The following is a 21,887-nucleotide window of genomic DNA, read 5'->3' on the forward strand; positions in this document are numbered from 1 at the left end:
GATCGCCATTTACGCCTAGAACCCAAGTCTATTTTTCATCATCAAGCACCAGAACAAGGATCTCTAGAACAAGTATTTCAAGCTACCGATCACATTCTGAAATCACGAGTCGGTTACAGTGAATTAAGTACCATGCATGAACAAGAACTAGCCCGATCAGCAGTCCGATGGATTACTGATTCTATCACTTTTCCAGACGAAATAGTGGCACAAATGTTTCTGAAATTGCCCCCAGCCGAGCAACGACTGGTGGGTATGTATATGATTCAGCACCTCATTACCTTGTATGAGGGTCAACATTCTGATCCAGGTCCGTTGCATGATATCCTGAACGAGTTACTCCAGTATAGATGGAGAGGTCTAGGTACCGATTTAATTAGTGTCATTCTAGAACAGCGCCACAAGTATAGAACGTTCCTGAACCCGCATTTTGTTCATGTCTCACCCCCAGAAAGTAAACCATTCTACATAGACAGACAGAATCCGTTACGAGAAGTCCACCCAGTCCAAGGGGCGGGTGGCGTAATGCAACGAGTGTTTGTATACACTCCAATATCAAAGATGGAACTTCTTGAAATGAAGAAATTAATTCCCTGTCATGACAAAGATCCAGCAGGGTTCCATAGAGAATTAAAAGACATGCTCCGTATGGGAGAATACACTTACCCAGATATCATTAAAATGTTAAAGGTCCTGTTACCCGCAGGGGTATATGAAAAGTTAAAAGAAAAAGAATGGGAGGTGGGAGAGAAAAAGATCGATTGGACAGCTCTAGAAGCTGAAGACAAGGCACGAGTACCAGGTACCGGTCTTGGAGATAAATGTAAAGAATTACCAGAATTACTGATTCAAGTTTTACCCAGATTATTGACAACGAGAAAAGAAGACTGGGATGCAATCTCAGCCTGTAAACAGAAACAAGATGAAGATATTAGTGATTTTTATTCGAGATTTGAGAAATGTTTCAGTATTAATAGTGGTCTCAAGACAAGTAGTGAGTCATACCCTCATCTTTTCGTTACCAAATTAGTCGAGAATTCAAGTCCACAAATTAAAAATCGAGTTTTGAAAGTCGAAAGCACCTGGCAAGCTAATACTCCGTCCCAGATGCTCCAGATGCTCCAGTACCACCAGAATAGAATCAGAGAAGAGCAAGAACACGAAAGAAAACGTATGAAAGACACGAAAATGAAAGTGCTAGTTGCACAAACAGTTCCTCAAGACAGTCAGAAGAGGGGTCCGAATCAAGCCAGTCATCCTGCAGCTCCCGTTAAAGGGAACTGCAATTATTGTAAACAGCCAGGTCATTTTATAAACGAGTGTGCAGTTCTGAAACATAACATAGCTACTGGTAAGACTAAAGAAAGACCACGTCCGCCTAGACAAGAACAAGTTTCACAGATTCCTCAGTCACAGAATGCACCACAGACAGTTCCCGCACCGCAGCCTATTGCTGCAACACAGCACGTTACATCGCAGATGTATCAGTATGCGCAGTCTGAGTATCCAGAGTACCAGTCATATTCATGAAACAGCCTAAAGAGGGAGGTAGGCTTGCCTCTCATCGAGATACCTGTAGATCAAGAAGGTCCCTATGTTCACAGTCAAGTATTAGGGAAAGATAGAAAGTTTTTGATCGATACAGGGGCAAGTAGGACCACAATTAATCATGCCGAAGTTCCAGGGGCTCCGCTCTCAGGCTCAAGAAATGTTTCCCTTGGATTTTCAGGAAAGCCAATAGTTAATGAGATATCAAAGCCAGTCACTCTAGAAGTAGGCCCATTGTCCCGTACTACTGATCTATTACTTACTAAGTCATGTCCAGAAAATCTATTAGGCATTAAGACACTGAAAGAATTAGGTGCAGTTATTTGCTGTTCCCCAGAGGGAATACGTCTGTTCCTACGTGACTTTAAGGGTCACTATGTATTACGAGATTTTGATTCAAGATTGTCTAATGTTCCGCAGCACTTATGGGCGCAAGGTCCAACTGATGTAGGTTACATGCAAATCACACCCCATCGTGTGACTCTCAAACCAGGTGTAGTGTTACCCCGAATCAGACAGTACAGATTGCCACCTGAGGCTGTAGCAGCCTTATCCAAAATTATTGACGAGCTCATGGCTCAAGGAGTAGTTGTAGAAACTGACTCCAATGTATGTAATTCTCCGATCATTCCAGTCATGAAACGTACTGATCCAAATGCACCCCCAGTATATCGATTAGTGATTGATTTACGAGAGCTTAATAAATGTATTATTCCTCAGTACCCAGTTGTCCCAGATATTTCTTCCCTGTTAACTGCTATTGATTCCGAAGCCATGTTTTTCACTGTCATTGACCTCAAGAATGCATTTTTTAGTGTTCCAATTCATCCAGACAGCCAGTTTCTTTTCGGATTTTGTTTAAACGGAAGGAGCTATATGTTCACACGCGCTCCTCAAGGTTTCACAGAAAGTCCTAGTATTTACAGTCAAGCACTCAAGAGACAACTAGACAACATTCACATGCCAACTGACACTGCCCTGCTCCAGTATGTCGATGATCTACTGATCACAGCCCGTTCTGAACATGACTGCGAGCGTGCATCACTTACAGTTCTGTATTTTCTAGCCGAGATGGGGCACAAGGTGTCACCTTCGAAGCTTCAATTCTGTGTCCAGCAAGTGGTATACTTAGGACACTTGCTGTCCAAGAGGGGTAGGCAGTTGACACCCGACCGTATCCAGTTAATAGCGAGTCTTCCCCAGCCCAGAACCCAGAAGGAGGTACGTGCCTTTATCGGCCTTACTTCTTATTGTAGACAATGGATTCCCCAGTATGCATTTCTAGCCAAGCCACTGATACAGTTAACGACACAGGAGGCAGCCGTATCGACTGTCCTCCCTTGGACATCTGAACATACACTTAGTTTCAACGAGTTAAAGAAAGCCCTATGTCAAGCTCCAGTTCTAGCTACACCGAACTACAGTAAGCCTTTTACACTTTTCGTTACAGAACGCGAAGGTACAGCATTATCTGTTCTCACACAAGATCAAGCAGGATAATACAAGCCCTGTGCTTATTTTTCGAGCACATTAGATCCAGTCGCCCAGGCGTTGCCTGCGTGCCTCAAGTCAGTTGCAGCCACAGCACTAGCTATCAGACAAAGTGATTCCATAGTTTTAGGGCATTCCCTGACAGTACATGTTCCACACTCAGTAGAAGTTCTTTTAAACCGAACACAAACACAGCACTTGACAATTGCACGTTTAACAGGTTATGAATTGACACTGTTCCAGCCACACATAGAAATTAGACGCTGCAACGTTCTGAATCCTGCTACACTGTTACCATCAGTTAGTTCAAATCCAGACCCACATGATTGTGTGGAAGTAGTTAACATTACGACAAAGCCAAGACAAGACCTGACAGACATTCCGTTACCAGATCCTGACCTGACACTTTATGTGGATGGTTCATGTATGAGAACTAGTACAGGAGAACTAGTCGCCGCGTATGCAGTGACTACTGACACTGAAGTTATTGAAACACACCGTATTGATACCCTGTCCGCTCAAGCAGCAGAGCTAGTCGCTCTGACACAAGCCTGTATACATGCCAAGAACCTGAAAGTTAATGTTTACACAGATTCACGTTATGCATTCGGAGTTGTACACGACTTCGGAGTGCTCTGGCAAGAGAGAGGTTTTATGACTTCTCATGGAACCAAGATTCAGCATGGTCTCCTTATTCAAGCCCTGTTAGATGCCATACATTTACCGACATCCATTGCTATTATGAAATGCAAAGCACATACGAAAGTCACTGACATTATTTCCCAAGGTAACGATCTAGCAGACCGCACAGCCAAGCTTACAGCACAGACTCCAGACATTCCAGTTAATCAGACACATACTCCAGATCTGACTACCTGCATGACAGTTAAGGACCCTACACAAGATGTCATAGACATCCAGTTACATGCTACTCCCTCTGAAATCAAGAAATGGTCTGAACAAGGAGGGGTCCAGACAGATCAAGGATGGTTAACGAAGGGTAGAGCCACATGGTTTCTTCCCGACTCTATGGTTCAAGTCATTATCAATACCGCACATAGTCCAGCACATTTAGGAGAAAAAGCTATGTTAGACAGTATCCAGAACATTTGGTTCAACAAGCATTTACGAGCTGCAGCCAAGCAGAAAGTCCGTACCTGTATGATATGTTGTCAGTTTAATCCAGGTAAAAGTGTCCCGGTGGAACAAGGTGGTTTCCAGCCCCCTGACCACCCTTTTGAGGTCCTCCAGATGGATTATATTCAGATGGAGCGATGTCGAGGTTTCAAGTATGTCCTTGTAGTTGTATGCGCTTTGTCCAGGTGGACAGAAGCATATCCAGTCCCAGATTACACAGCCGCGACCACTGCTAAGCAGTTGGTTCGTGAATTCTTCCCTAGATATGGACTCCCTAGAGTCGTATATTCTGATAACGGCCAGCCATTCTCATCCGAACTCATGAAACACGTTTCCCTTTTGTTAGGGTACCAGTGGAAGTTCCATTGTGTACGCCATCCTGAAGCAGCCGGTCTCGTAGAGAGACATAATCAGACCCTGAAAATCCGCATTGCAAAAGTCTGTAAAGAAAAAGGTGTGGACTGGCTAGTAGCTCTGCCAGTCGCCCTGTTTTATATGCGCATGGTCGCACATTCCAGATCAGGTCTGTCCCCGTATGAGGTCGTATTCGGCCGCCCCCCTAACATGTGGGGTACTCCTAGACCCCGAAGTATTACCGATGTTTCATGTAATATGCTGACAGATTACCTAGCTTCCTTGATGTCTGCCCTCAACTCATGTCGTTCACAGGTTGCTGCCGCCTTTCCAGACAATACCGAGGTGGCACCGCACGAGATCGTTCCAGGCTCCTTGGTGATGATCAGAAATTTCGACAGATCAAGTCCGCTGGAACCACGTTGGAAGGAGCCACGTCAGGTCCTCCTCACCACCCGTACAGCCGTCAAGTTAGAAGGCAGAAAAGGATGGATCCACCTGTCTCATGTTAAACTTTTTAAAGGACTGAAATCCGTTTCTAAAAACATTTCCCAGGATTTGAAGGACTGCCAGAATATTGCTCTTAAGGACTGTCCCGCACAAGACATTATTACAACCCCTCCCTTGTTAGAGAAAACTCCGCAGCAGGAGTATAAGTTAAAGCTCAGGTCTAGTAAAATAAGTCAGTCAGTTTGATTGTATAAGTCCTCCCCTAGGTGAAACGGTTAGACTGTTTCTGACATGTATAAAATAGACCCCCATAGCGAGAGAGTCAGTCGAAGTTCACTTCAATGTATCGTTTTTCTGAGTTTCATATTATTCATCAGCATAATGATTTCCTGCACCAGCTATGCGTTCTATCTGTATTGTCCAGTTCCTCATGTAAATATGTCTGCTAATGCTACAGTAGAGCACACGTTTAGTGATCTGCCTCCTCACGAATATTCTTACCGCCTCGCTATGCGCAACAACACATTTATCCGTATGTTACATTACTCACACCAGACCAGCAATGCCACTAATTGTTGGGTGTGTGGTCGACTCCCCCCTTTTCAGACACCGAAGGGAGTTCTGTCACTGTTTCCTTATCCATTCTCACACAATGGTTCGTGTGGAGCATGGTCCACGTTAACGTCATCCTCAACAGATATGTCTTTTCTTAACAGTACATGTTTTCCAGACAAGCAAGGTTTCCCCCACAGAACAGGTTTAGATCTAGAAAATGAAGTATATAATTTAGGTAATTATTCGTCGAATTTTATGGTCCTGAATGTTCAGTCTGATACTACTCCAGACTTACCTGCTATTTCAGTACTACCAGTCAAAGGCGAATTATGTGTCCGTAGTTATGGTTCCATACATGTAGGTCATAGTGAATGTACTACTGTTGTCAAGTATAGTGACAGTGGGAAATCTGTTTTCAAAGCTTCACGTCATTCTTATTTTATTTGTGGTCAGACCGCATATGTCCGTCTGCCCCTCGATTGGGAGGGAACCTGTTACATTGCTTTCCTACTGCCACCTGTTTTCCTAGCCCCATCTGATTATCACAGAAACACACATCTAGTACACATTAGACATAGAAGGGAGTCCCCAATTGTCGATTATACTGAAACTACTCTAGAACAGTATACAGATTTCAATAAAGGTTTCTTCTTCTTTGTAGGACCTGTCCAGAATAGTAAACTGATCCGTAGGTTAACAAGAACCCTTGAAGCTGTAGTAAATGAGACTGCCTCTGCTCTAGGTAATCTAACCGAAGAACAATCTGCTATGAGATTTGTCGTTTTGCAAAATCGTCTCGTCCTTGACGTCATACTGGCCGATAGGGGCGGGGCCTGTAGAGTCATCGGATCTAGTTGCTGCATTTTCATTCCAAATAACGCGCCGTCTGTTTATTCAGCTATAACCAGACTCCATAAAATTGCCCATCTGTTACACCAAGATCCAGGCACCTGGACATGGTCCGGTTGGTTCTGGAATATAATTTCCGCATGGGGATGGAAAGTCCTGTCCTTTCTAGGTATTGCAGTAGCAATCATATTTAGCTGCTGCCTCTGTATACAATGTGGCCCTGCGATTTGCAGCATGTGTGCTACCTCTTGTATTCCTAGTACCAAGCCCCGTTCTAAATCCCGTTCCAAGACAATTCGAGACGAGCAAATGATACTGTATGAAATGATAGATGGTATCATGAAAATTGATGTTTCCTGATGGAAACGTAGTGACAAGGAGGGAATGTGGAAAAGTAAATTTTGCCATGTTCTGTGTCCCTACGCTTCATCCATCATATGTTATGTGTGCATGACCAATATGCATATGTTATTCCCCATGTCCGATTAATGACGCAATTCCAGTTGTGTCCACCTCTAGTATGTTAGTATCCAGTCCTCGTGAATACTACGAATATCAGGCCTATGTAAAGTTATGTTGCCACGTTTCCCAGTGTGCACGTTATTCCATTATAAAGTCCCCGTTTCCAGGCCTCAACAGGGCCCGGACCACAGATTCAGCTCCTGTCTCCTGAAAGCCTCGCTGAGGAGCGATACAGCCCCCACCTGTATCCTCGACCCTTCACTTACTTCCTGCCTCGCAGTGCCCGGTGCAGCTTGGCTCTGCCTCTGAGTCTGCCAAGAGTATGTTATGATTCCAGCTATCAGTTCAGTCCTCCTCTTCTGCATTCCTAAGCTACTGAACTGCATCAATAGTTTCCGTCATTGTCTAGCCTTCTCGTCTCCACGTTAGAGAAATACTGTATTAATGGTCATTTAATATTCTTCATCACGCACTACATGTAGAATAATGCATGGTCCAGTCTTAGAATCAAGTTAGCTTTTCCCCTCATGACTTCTAGTTTATATCAACATGTTCCCTAAACATCAGATACCAGATAGGGTTTAGGTACATGTCGCTCCGACCCTCCAGACTCTAGTCTCTGCTCCTAGCACAGAGTTCGTAGCCCCCAGCTTCTCCTAGTAACACGTCATTGCCAGTTTTCGCGCACCATTAGGTTAGAGGTCCCGGCTCCTTAGGTAGCCCCCTCCTATGTTTCCGCCCATTCATGACATATTCTGTTACGTTTGCATCACATGTCTATGTATACTCCCAGTTACACCTCTTTTTACTGTTATCTTTCGCGACTGCTACGCGTCACGCCTTCTGCTCCACCCACTGCTACGCCTACTGCAATGTAATGCTATGTGTTTGCGCTATGTATATAAGTCAATGCATTGTTATTAAAAGTTAGCGCGCTCATCCCAGACCAAGCCCCAGCAGCTGCTGGGCCCCAGTTGTCCTGCTGGGCCCTGTTACCTCTGTTCCTATGCAGGTTGTCCTGATCCTGTCCTTATGCTGTAATAAACCTGCAGAAACTCCTACTACCTCGAATCTTGACTCTTATTTTATTGAGCTATCTGTTATTCATTCATTCATCCAAAAATAGATCCGGTATTATTTATTTATATACCACACCAGACTTGCGTGTGCAGCAAGGGTCACAGACAGCGCTCAGTCTGGAAACATGACTGAGCCCTCAGATTTGTGTGTGCGGCAATGGTCACAGCACCTCGAACTGGACACATGAATGACCACGTCCTCAGACTTGCTTGTGTGGCAAGGGTCACAGTGCCTCGGACTGGACACATGAATGACCCCGCCCTCAGACTTGCATGTGCGACAAGGGTCACAGCGCCATGGACTGGACACATGAATGACCCCGCCCTCAAACTTGCGTGTGTGGCAAGGGTCACAGCGCCTCGGACTGGACACATGAATGACCCCACACTCAGACTTGGTTGTGCGGCAAGGGTCACAGCGCCTCAGACTGGACACATGAATGACCCGCCCTCAGACTTGCGTGTGTGGCAAGGGTCACAGCACCTCGGACTGGACACATGAATGACCCTGCCCTCAGACTTGCGGGTGCGGCAAGGGTCACAGCGCCTCAGACTGGACACATGAATGACCCCGCCCTCAGACTTGCGTGTGCAGCAAGGGTCACAGCGCCTCGGACTGGACACATGTATGACCCCGCCCTCAGACTTGTGTGTGCGGCAAGGGTCACAGACAGCGCTCAGACTGGATACATGACCGAGCCCTCAGACTTTCGTGTGCGGCAAGGGTCACAGCGCTCAGACTGGATACAAGACCGAGCCCTCAGACTTTGGTGTGCGGCAAGGGTCACAGCGCTCAGACTGGATACATAACCGAGCCCTCAGACCTGCGTGTGCGGCAAGGGCCTCAGACGGTGCTCAGACTGGATACATGACCGAGCCCCCAGACTTGCGTGTGCAGCAAGGGTCGCAGACAGCGCTCAGGCTGGAAACATGATCGAGCCCTCAGACTTGCGTGTGTGGCAAGGGTCACAGCGCTCAGACTGGAAACTTGACCGAGCCCTCAGACTTGCGTGTGTGGCAAGGGTCACAGCGTTCAGACTGGAAACATGACCGAGCCCTCAGACTTGCGTGTGTGGCAAGGGTCACAGACAGCGCTCAGACTGGAAACATGACCGAGCCCTCAGACTTGCGTGTATGGCAAGGGTCACAGACGGCGCTCAGACTGGATACATGACCGAGCCCCCAGAAATGCGTGTGTGGCAAGGGCCACAGACAGCGCTCAGACTGGATACATGACCGAGCCCCCAGACTTGCATGTGTGGCAAGGGCCACAGACAGCGCTCAGAATGGACACATGAATGACAGAGCCCTCAGACTTGCCTGTGCGGCAAGGGTCACAGACAGCGCTCAGACTGGACACATGAATGACCCAGCCCTCAGACTTGCCTGTGCGGCAAGGGTCACAGACAGTGTTCAGACTGGACACATGAATGATCCAGCCCTCAGACTTGCCTGTGCGGCAAGGGTCACAGACAGCACTCAGACTGGACACATGAATGACCCAGCCCTCAGACTTGCCTGTGCAGCAAGGGTCACTGACAGCGCTCAGACTGGAGCCATGAATGACCCAGCCCTCAGACTTGCCTGTGCGGCAAGGGTCACAGACAGCGCTCAGACTGGACACATGAATGACCCAGCCCTCAGACTTGCCTGTGTGGCAAGGGTCACTGACCCCACCCTCAGACTTGCATGTGCGGCAACGTTCACAGCGCCTCGGACTGGACACATGAATTACCCCACCCTCAGACTTGCGTGTGCGCCAAGGGTCACAGCGCCTCGGACTGGACACATCAATGACCCCACCCTCAGACTTGCTTGTGTGGCAAGGGTCACAGCGCCTCGGACTGGACACATGAATGACCCTGCCCTCAGACTTGCGTGTGCGGCAAGGGTCACAGCGCCTCGGACTAGACACATGAATGACCCCACCCTCAGACTTGCGCGTGTGGCAAGGGTCACAGCGCCTCGGACTGGACACATGAATGACCCCGCCCTCAGACTTGCGGGTGCGGCAAGGGTCACAGCACCTCGGACTGGACACATGAATGACCCCGCCCTCAGACTTGCGTATGCAGCAAGGGTCACAGACAGTGCTCAGACTGGACACATGAATGATCCAGCCCTCAGACTTGCCTGTGCGGCAAGGGTCACAGACAGCACTCAGACTGGACACATGAATGACGCAGCCCTCAGACTTGCCTGTGCGGCAAGGGTCAGAGACAGCGCTCAGACGGGACACATGAATGACCCAGCCCTCAGACTTGCCTGTGTGGCAAGGGTCACTGACACCACCGTCAGACTTGCGTGTGCGGCAAGGTTCACAGCGCCTCAGACTGGACACATGAATGACCCCACCCTCAGACTTGCGTGTGCACCAAGGGTCACAGTGCCACGGACAGGACACATCAATAACCCCGCCCTCAGACTTGCTTGTGTGGCAAGGGTCACAGCGCCTCGGACTGGACACATGAATTACCCTGCCCTCAGACTTGCGTGTGCGGCAAGGGTCACAGCGCCTCAGACTGGACATATGAATGACCCCACTGTCAGACTTGCGTGTGCGGCAAGGGTCACAGCGCCTCGGACTGGACACATGAATGACCCCGCTCTCCGACTTGCGTGTGCGGCAAGTGTCACAGCGCCTCGGACTGGACACATGAATGACCCAGCCCTCAGACTTGCATGTGCGGCAAGGGTCACAGCGCCTCGGACTGGACACATGAATGACCCCGCCCTCAGACTTGCATGTGCGGCAAGGGTCACAGCGCCTTGGACTGGACACATGAATGACCCCGCTCTCAGACTAGCATGTGCGGCAAGGGTCACAGCGCCTCGGACCGGACACATGAATGACCCCGCCCTCAGACTTGCGTGTGCGGCAAGGGTCACAGCGCCTTGGACTGGACACATGATTGACCCCGCTCTCAGACTAGCATGTGCGGCAAGGGTCACAGCGCCTCGGACTGGAAACATGAATGACCCCACCCTCAGACTTGTGTGTGTGGCAAGGGTCACAGCGCCTCGGACTGGACACATGAATGACCCCACCCTCAGACTTGCGTGTGCGGAAAGGGTCACAGCGCCTCGAACTGGACACATGAATGACCCCACCCTCAGACTTTCGTGTGCGGCAAGGGTCACAGCGCCTCATACTCGACACATGAATGACCCCGCCCTCAGACTTGCGTGTGCGGCAAGGGTCACAGCACCTCAGACTGGACACATGAATGACCCCGCCCTCAGACTTGGTTGTGCGGCAAGGGTCACAGCGCCTCGGACTCGACACATGAATGACCCCACCCTCAGACTTGCGTGTGTGGCAAGGGTCACAGCGCCTCGGACTGGACACATGAATGACCCCGCCCTCAGACTTGCGTGTGCAACAAGGGTCACAACGCCTCGGACTGGACACATGAATGACCCCGCCCTCAGAATTGCATGTGCAGCAAGGGTCACAGACAGCACTCAGACTGGATACATGACCAAGCCCTCAGACTTGCGTGTGCGGCAAGGGTCACAGCGCTCAGACTGGATACTTGACCAAGCCCTCAGACTTGCAAGTGCGGCAAGGGTCACAGACAGCGCTCAGACTGGAAACATGACCGAGGCCTCAGACTTACGTGTGTGGCAAGGGTCACAGCGCTCAGACTGGAAACATGACCGAGCCCTCAGACTTGCGTGTGTGGCAAGGGTCACAGCGCTCAGACTGGAAACATGACCGAGCCCTCAGACTTGCGTGTGTGGCAAGGGTCACAGACAGCGCTCAGACTGGAAACATGACCGAGCCCTCAGACTTGCGTGTGCGGCAAGGGCCACACACAGCGCTCAGACTGGAAACATGACCGAGCCCTCAGACTTGCGTGTGCGGCAAGGGTCACAGCGCCTCGGACTGGACACATGAATGATCCCGTCCTCAGACTTGCGTTTGCGGCAAGGGTCACAGCGCCTCGGACTGGACACATGAATGACCCCGCCCTCAGACGTGTGTGTGCGGCAAGAGTCACAGCGCCTCGGACTGGACACATGAATGACTCCGCCCTCAGACTTGCGTGTGCGGCAAGGGTCACAGCGCCTCAGACTGGACACATGTATGACCCCGCCCTCAGACTTGTGTGTGCGGCAAGGGTCACAGACAGCGCTCAGACTGGATACATGACCGAGCCCTCAGACTTGCGTGTGCGGCAAGGGTCACAGCGCTCAGACTGGATACATGACCGAGCCCTCAGACGTGCGTGTTCGGCAAGGGTCACAGCGCTCAGACTGGAAACATGACCAAGCCCTCAGACTTGCGTGTGTGGCAAGGGTCACAGCGCTCAGACTGGAAACATGACCAATCCCTCAGACTTGCGTGTGCAGCAAGGGTCACAGACAGCGCTCAGTCTGGAAACATGACTGAGCCCTCAGATTTGTGTGTGCGGCAATGGTCACAGCACCTCGAACTGGACACATGAATGACCACGTCCTCAGACTTGCTTGTGTGGCAAGGGTCACAGTGCCTCGGACTGGACACATGAATGACCCCGCCCTCAGACTTGCATGTGCGACAAGGGTCACAGCGCCATGGACTGGACACATGAATGACCCCGCCCTCAAACTTGCGTGTGTGGCAAGGGTCACAGCGCCTCGGACTGGACACATGAATGACCCCACACTCAGACTTGGTTGTGCGGCAAGGGTCACAGCGCCTCAGACTGGACACATGAATGACCCGCCCTCAGACTTGCGTGTGTGGCAAGGGTCACAGCACCTCGGACTGGACACATGAATGACCCTGCCCTCAGACTTGCGGGTGCGGCAAGGGTCACAGCGCCTCAGACTGGACACATGAATGACCCCGCCCTCAGACTTGCGTGTGCAGCAAGGGTCACAGCGCCTCGGACTGGACACATGTATGACCCCGCCCTCAGACTTGTGTGTGCGGCAAGGGTCACAGACAGCGCTCAGACTGGATACATGACCGAGCCCTCAGACTTTCGTGTGCGGCAAGGGTCACAGCGCTCAGACTGGATACAAGACCGAGCCCTCAGACTTTGGTGTGCGGCAAGGGTCACAGCGCTCAGACTGGATACATAACCGAGCCCTCAGACCTGCGTGTGCGGCAAGGGCCTCAGACGGTGCTCAGACTGGATACATGACCGAGCCCCCAGACTTGCGTGTGCAGCAAGGGTCGCAGACAGCGCTCAGGCTGGAAACATGATCGAGCCCTCAGACTTGCGTGTGTGGCAAGGGTCACAGCGCTCAGACTGGAAACTTGACCGAGCCCTCAGACTTGCGTGTGTGGCAAGGGTCACAGCGTTCAGACTGGAAACATGACCGAGCCCTCAGACTTGCGTGTGTGGCAAGGGTCACAGACAGCGCTCAGACTGGAAACATGACCGAGCCCTCAGACTTGCGTGTATGGCAAGGGTCACAGACGGCGCTCAGACTGGATACATGACCGAGCCCCCAGAAATGCGTGTGTGGCAAGGGCCACAGACAGCGCTCAGACTGGATACATGACCGAGCCCCCAGACTTGCATGTGTGGCAAGGGCCACAGACAGCGCTCAGAATGGACACATGAATGAACAGAGCCCTCAGACTTGCCTGTGCGGCAAGGGTCACAGACAGCGCTCAGACTGGACACATGAATGACCCAGCCCTCAGACTTGCCTGTGCGGCAAGGGTCACAGACAGTGCTCAGACTGGACACATGAATGATCCAGCCCTCAGACTTGCCTGTGCGGCAAGGGTCACAGACAGCACTCAGACTGGACACATGAATGACCCAGCCCTCAGACTTGCCTGTGCAGCAAGGGTCACTGACAGCGCTCAGACTGGAGCCATGAATGACCCAGCCCTCAGACTTGCCTGTGCGGCAAGGGTCACAGACAGCGCTCAGACTGGACACATGAATGACCCAGCCCTCAGACTTGCCTGTGTGGCAAGGGTCACTGACCCCACCCTCAGACTTGCATGTGCGGCAACGTTCACAGCGCCTCGGACTGGACACATGAATTACCCCACCCTCAGACTTGCGTGTGCGCCAAGGGTCACAGCGCCTCGGACTGGACACATCAATGACCCCACCCTCAGACTTGCTTGTGTGGCAAGGGTCACAGCGCCTCGGACTGGACACATGAATGACCCTGCCCTCAGACTTGCGTGTGCGGCAAGGGTCACAGCGCCTCGGACTAGACACATGAATGACCCCACCCTCAGACTTGCGCGTGTGGCAAGGGTCACAGCGCCTCGGACTGGACACATGAATGACCCCGCCCTCAGACTTGCGGGTGCGGCAAGGGTCACAGCACCTCGGACTGGACACATGAATGACCCCGCCCTCAGACTTGCGTATGCAGCAAGGGTCACAGACAGTGCTCAGACTGGACACATGAATGATCCAGCCCTCAGACTTGCCTGTGCGGCAAGGGTCACAGACAGCACTCAGACTGGACACATGAATGACGCAGCCCTCAGACTTGCCTGTGCGGCAAGGGTCAGAGACAGCGCTCAGACGGGACACATGAATGACCCAGCCCTCAGACTTGCCTGTGTGGCAAGGGTCACTGACACCACCGTCAGACTTGCGTGTGCGGCAAGGTTCACAGCGCCTCAGACTGGACACATGAATGACCCCACCCTCAGACTTGCGTGTGCACCAAGGGTCACAGTGCCACGGACAGGACACATCAATAACCCCGCCCTCAGACTTGCTTGTGTGGCAAGGGTCACAGCGCCTCGGACTGGACACATGAATTACCCTGCCCTCAGACTTGCGTGTGCGGCAAGGGTCACAGCGCCTCAGACTGGACACATGAATGACCCCACTGTCAGACTTGCGTGTGCGGCAAGGGTCACAGCGCCTCGGACTGGACACATGAATGACCCCGCTCTCCGACTTGCGTGTGCGGCAAGTGTCACAGCGCCTCGGACTGGACACATGAATGACCCAGCCCTCAGACTTGCATGTGCGGCAAGGGTCACAGCGCCTCGGACTGGACACATGAATGACCCCGCCCTCAGACTTGCATGTGCGGCAAGGGTCACAGCGCCTTGGACTGGACACATGAATGACCCCGCTCTCAGACTAGCATGTGCGGCAAGGGTCACAGCGCCTCGGACCGGACACATGAATGACCCCGCCCTCAGACTTGTGTGTGCGGCAAGGGTCACAGCGCCTTGGACTGGACACATGATTGACCCCGCTCTCAGACTAGCATGTGCGGCAAGGGTCACAGCGCCTCGGACTGGAAACATGAATGACCCCACCCTCAGACTTGTGTGTGTGGCAAGGGTCACAGCGCCTCGGACTGGACACATGAATGACCCCACCCTCAGACTTGCGTGTGCGGAAAGGGTCACAGCGCCTCGAACTGGACACATGAATGACCCCACCCTCAGACTTTCGTGTGCGGCAAGGGTCACAGCGCCTCATACTCGACACATGAATGACCCCGCCCTCAGACTTGCGTGTGCGGCAAGGGTCACAGCACCTCAGACTGGACACATGAATGACCCCGCCCTCAGACTTGGTTGTGCGGCAAGGGTCACAGCGCCTCGGACTCGACACATGAATGACCCCACCCTCAGACTTGCGTGTGTGGCAAGGGTCACAGCGCCTCGGACTGGACACATGAATGACCCCGCCCTCAGACTTGCGTGTGCAACAAGGGTCACAACGCCTCGGACTGGACACATGAATGACCCCGCCCTCAGAATTGCATGTGCAGCAAGGGTCACAGACAGCACTCAGACTGGATACATGACCAAGCCCTCAGACTTGCGTGTGCGGCAAGGGTCACAGCGCTCAGACTGGATACTTGACCAAGCCCTCAGACTTGCAAGTGCGGCAAGGGTCACAGACAGCGCTCAGACTGGAAACATGACCGAGCCCTCAGACTTACGTGTGTGGCAAGGGTCACAGCGCTCAGACTGGAAACATGACCGAGCCCTCAGACTTGCGTGTGTGGCAAGGGTCACAGCGCTCAGACTGGAAACATGACCGAGCCCTCAGACTTGCGTGTGTGGCAAGGGTCACAGACAGCGCTCAGACTGGAAACATGACCGAGCCCTCAGACTTGCGTGTGCGGCAAGGGCCACACACAGCGCTCAGACTGGAAACATGACCGAGCCCTCAGACTTGCGTGTGCGGCAAGGGTCACAGCGCCTCGGACTGGACACATGAATGATCCCGTCCTCAGACTTGCGTTTGCGGCAAGGGTCACAGCGCCTCGGACTGGACACATGAATGACCCCGCCCTCAGACTTGTGTGTGCGGCAAGAGTCACAGCGCCTCGGACTGGACACATGAATGACTCCGCCCTCAGACTTGCGTGTGCGGCAAGGGTCACAGCGCCTCAGACTGGACACATGTATGACCCCGCCCTCAGACTTGTGTGTGCGGCAAGGGTCACAGACAGCGCTCAGACTGGATACATGACCGAGCCCTCAGACTTGCGTGTGCGGCAAGGGTCACAGCGCTCAGACTGGATACATGACCGAGCCCTCAGACGTGCGTGTTCGGCAAGGGTCACAGCGCTCAGACTGGAAACATGACCAAGCCCTCAGACTTGCGTGTGTGGCAAGGGTCACAGCGCTCAGACTGGAAACATGACCAATCCCTCAGACTTGCGTGTGTGGCAAGGGTCACAGCGCTCAGACTGGAAACATGACCGAGCCCTCAGACTTGCGTGTGTGGCAAGGGTCACAGACAGCGCTCAGACTGGAAACATGACCGAGCCCTCAGACTTGCGTGTGCGTCAAGGGTCACAGACAGCGGTCAGACTGGAAACATGACCGAGCCCTCAGACTTGCGTGTGTGGCAAGGGTCACAGCGCCTCAGACTGGACACATGAATGACCCAGCCCTCAGACTTGCGTGTGCAGCAAGAGTCACAGCGCCTCAGACTGGACACATGAATGACCCCGCCCTCAGACTTGTGTGTGCGGCAAGGGTCACAGCGCCTCGGACTGGACACATGTATGACCCCGCCCTCAGACTTGCGTGTGCGGCAAGGGTCACAGACAGCGCTCAGACTGGATACATGACCGAGCCCTCAGAATTGCGTGTGCGGCAAGGGTCACAGCGCTCAGACTGGATACATGACTGAGCCCTCAGACTTGCGTGTGCAGCAAAGGTCTCATCGCTCAGACTGGATACATGACTGAGCCCTCAGACTTGCGTGTGCGGCAAGGGTCACAGCCCTCAGACTGGATACATGACCAAGCCCCCAGACTTGCGTGTGCGGCAAGGGCCACAGACAGCGCTCAGACTGGATATATGACCGAGCCCCCAGACTTGCGTGTGTAGCAAGGGTCACAGACAGCGCTCAGACTGGAAACATGACAGAGCCCTCAGACTTGCGTGTGCGGCAAGGGTCACAGCGCCTCGGACTGGACACATGAATGACCCCGTCCTCAGACTTGCGTGTACGGCAAGGGTCACAGCGCCTCGGACTGGACACATGAATGACCCCACCCTCAGACTTTCATGTGCGGCAAGGGTCACAGCGCCTCGGACTGGACACATGAATGACCCCGCCCTCAGACTTGCGTGTGTGGCAAGGGTCACAGCGCCTCGGACTGGACACATGAATGACCCCGCCCTCAGACTTGGTTGTGCGGCAAGGGTCACAGCACCTCGGACTGGACACATGAATGACCCCCCCAGACTTGCATGTGTGGCAAAGGTCACAGCGCCTCAGACTGGACACATGAATGACCCCTCCTCAGACTTGCGTGTGTGGCAAGCGTCAGAGCGCTCAGACTGGAAACATGACCGAGCCCTCAGACTTGCGTGTGTGGCAAGGGTCACAGACAGCGCTCAGACTGGAAACATGACCGAGCCCTCAGACTTGCAAGTGCGGCAAGGGTCACAGACAGCGCTCAGACTGGAAACATGACCAAGCCCTCAGACTTGCGTGTGTGGCAAGGGTCACAACGCTCAGACTGGAAACATGACCAAGCCCTCAGACTTGCGTGTGTGGCAAGGGTCACAGCGCTCAGACTGGAAACATGACCGAGCCCTCAGACTTGCGTGTGTGGCAAGGGTCACAGACAGCGCTCAGACTGGAAACATGACCGAGCCCTCAGACTTGCGTGTGCGTCAAGGGTCACAGCTCCTCGGACTGGTCACATGAATGACCCCACCCTCATACTTGCGTTTGTGGCAAGGGCCACAGCGCCTCGGATTGGACACATGAATGACCCCGCCCTCAGACTTGCGTGTGTGGCAAGGGTCACAGCGCCTCAGACTGGACACATGAATGACCCAGCCCTCAGACTTGCGTGTGCAGCAAGAGTCACAGCGCCTCAGACTGGACACATGAATGACCCCGCCCTCAGACTTGTGTGTGCGGCAAGGGTCACAGCGCCTCGGACTGGACACATGTATGACCCCGCCCTCAGACTTGCGTGTGCGGCAAGGGTCACAGACAGCGCTCAGACTGGATACATGACCGAGCCCTCAGACTTGCGTGTGCGGCAAGGGTCACAGCGCTCAGACTGGATACATGACTGAGCCCTCAGACTTGCGTGTGCAGCAAAGGTCTCATCGCTCAGACTGGATACATGACTGAGCCCTCAGACTTGCGTGTGCGGCAAGGGTCACAGCCCTCAGACTGGATACATGACCAAGCCCCCAGACTTGCGTGTGCGGCAAGAGCCACAGACAGCGCTCAGACTGGATATATGACCGAGCCCCCAGACTTGCGTGTGTAGCAAGGGTCACAGACAGCGCTCAGACTGGAAACATGACAGAGCCCTCAGACTTGCGTGTGCGGCAAGGGTCACAGCCCCTCGGACTGGACACATGAATGACCCCGTCCTCAGACTTGCGTGTACGGCAAGGGTCACAGCGCCTCGGACTGGACACATGAATGACCCCACCCTCAGACTTTCATGTGCGGCAAGGGTCACAGCGCCTCGGACTGGACACATGAATGACCCCGCCCTCAGACTTGCGTGTGTGGCAAGGGTCACAGCGCCTCGGACTGGACACATGAATGACCCCGCCCTCAGACTTGGTTGTGCGGCAAGGGTCACAGCGCCTCGGACTGGACACATGAATGACCCCCCCAGACTTGCATGTGTGGCAAGGGTCACAGCGCCTCGGACTGGACACATGAATGACCCCGCCCTCAGACTTGCGTGTGCAACAAGGGTCACAACGCCTCGGACTGGACACATGAATGACCCCGCCCTCAGAATTGCATGTGCAGCAAGGGTCACAGACAGCACTCAGACTGGATACATGACCAAGCCCTCAGACTTGCGTGTGCGGCAAGGGTCACAGCGCTCAGACTGGATACTTGACCAAGCCCTCAGACTTGCAAGTGCGGCAAGGGTCACAGACAGCGCTCAGACTGGAAACATGACCGAGCCCTCAGACTTACGTGTGTGGCAAGGGTCACAGCGCTCAGACTGGAAACATGACCGAGCCCTCAGACTTGCGTGTGTGGCAAGGGTCACAGCGCTCAGACTGGAAACATGACCGAGCCCTCAGACTTGCGTGTGTGGCAAGGGTCACAGACAGCGCTCAGACTGGAAACATGACCGAGCCCTCAGACTTGCGTGTGCGGCAAGGGCCACACACAGCGCTCAGACTGGAAACATGACCGAGCCCTCAGACTTGCGTGTGCGGCAAGGGTCACAGCGCCTCGGACTGGACACATGAATGATCCCGTCCTCAGACTTGCGTTTGCGGCAAGGGTCACAGCGCCTCGGACTGGACACATGAATGACCCCGCCCTCAGACTTGTGTGTGCGGCAAGAGTCACAGCGCCTCGGACTGGACACATGAATGACTCCGCCCTCAGACTTGCGTGTGCGGCAAGGGTCACAGCGCCTCAGACTGGACACATGTATGACCCCGCCCTCAGACTTGTGTGTGCGGCAAGGGTCACAGACAGCGCTCAGACTGGATACATGACCGAGCCCTCAGACTTGCGTGTGCGGCAAGGGTCACAGCGCTCAGACTGGATACATGACCGAGCCCTCAGACGTGCGTGTTCGGCAAGGGTCACAGCGCTCAGACTGGAAACATGACCAAGCCCTCAGACTTGCGTGTGTGGCAAGGGTCACAGCGCTCAGACTGGAAACATGACCAATCCCTCAGACTTGCGTGTGTGGCAAGGGTCACAGCGCTCAGACTGGAAACATGACCGAGCCCTCAGACTTGCGTGTGTGGCAAGGGTCACAGACAGCGCTCAGACTGGAAACATGACCGAGCCCTCAGACTTGCGTGTGCGGCAAGGGTCACAGCGCCTCGGACTGGACACATGAATGATCCCGTCCTCAGACTTGCATTTGCGGCAAGGGTCACAGCGCCTCGGACTGGACACATGAATGACTCCGCCCTCAGACTTGCGTGTGCGGCAAAGGTCAAAGCACCTCGGACTGGACACATGTATGACCCCGCCCTCAGACTTGCGTGTGCGGCAAGGGTCACAGACAGCGCTCAGACTGGATACATGACCGAGCCCTCAGACTTGCGTGTGCGGCAAGGGTCACAGCGCTCGGACTGGATACATGACCGAGCCCTCAGACTTGCGTGTTCGGCAACGGTCTCAGCACTCAGACTGGATACATGACCGAGCCCTCAGACTTGCGTGTGCGGCAAGGTTCACAGCGCCTCGGAGTGGACACATGTATGACCCCGCCCTCAGACTTGGTTGTGCGGCAAGGGTCACAGCTCCTCGGACTGGTCACATGAATGACCCCACCCTCATACTTGCGTTTGTGGCAAGGGCCACAGCGCCTCGGATTGGACACATGAATGACCCCGCCCTCAGACTTGCGTGTGTGGCAAGGGTCACAGCGCCTCAGACTGGACACATGATTGACCCAGCCCTCAGACTTGCGTGTGCAGCAAGAGTCACAGTGCCTCAGACTGGACACATGAATGACCCCGCCCTCGGACTTGTGTGTGCGGCAAGGGTCACAGCGCCTCGGACTGGACACATGTATGACCCCGCCCTCAGACTTGCGTGTGCGGCAAGGGTCACAGACAGCGCTCAGACTGGATACATGACCGAGCCCTCAGACTTGCGTGTGTGGCAAGGGTCACAGCGCTCAGACTGGATACATGACTGAGCCCTCAGACTTGCGTGTGCAGCAAAGGTCTCATCGCTCAGACTGGATACATGACTGAGCCCTCAGACTTGCGTGTGCGGCAAGGGTCACAGCCCTCAGACTGGATACATGACCAAGCCCCCAGACTTGCGTGTGCGGCAAGGGCCACAGACAGCGCTCAGACTGGATATATGACCGAGCCCCCAGACTTGCGTGTGTAGCAAGGGTCACAGACAGCGCTCAGACTGGAAACATGACAGAGCCCTCAGACTTGCGTGTGCGGCAAGGGTCACAGCGCCTCGGACTGGACACATGAATGACCCCGTCCTCAGACTTGCGTGTACGGCAAGGGTCACAGCGCCTCGGACTGGACACATGAATGACCCCACCCTCAGACTTTCATGTGCGGCAAGGGTCACAGCGCCTCGGACTGGACACATGAATGACCCCGCCCTCAGACTTGCGTGTGTGGCAAGGGTCACAGCGCCTCGGACTGGACACATGAATGACCCCGCCCTCAGACTTGGTTGTGCGGCAAGGGTCACAGCACCTCGGACTGGACACATGAATGACCCCCCCCAGACTTGCATGTGTGGCAAAGGTCACAGCGCCTCAGACTGGACACATGAATGACCCCTCCTCAGACTTGCGTGTGTGGCAAGCGTCAGAGCGCTCAGACTGGAAACATGACCGAGCCCTCAGACTTGCGTGTGTGGCAAGGGTCACAGACAGCGCTCAGACTGGAAACATGACCGAGCCCTCAGACTTGCAAGTGCGGCAAGGGTCACAGACAGCGCTCAGACTGGAAACATGACCAAGCCCTCAGACTTGCGTGTGTGGCAAGGGTCACAGCGCTCAGACTGGAAACATGACCAAGCCCTCAGACTTGCGTGTGTGGCAAGGGTCACAGCG

Source organism: Lissotriton helveticus, chromosome 5_1 (genome assembly GCF_964261635.1).
Source record: "Lissotriton helveticus chromosome 5_1, aLisHel1.1, whole genome shotgun sequence".
Taxonomy (NCBI): Eukaryota; Metazoa; Chordata; class Amphibia; order Caudata; family Salamandridae; genus Lissotriton; species Lissotriton helveticus.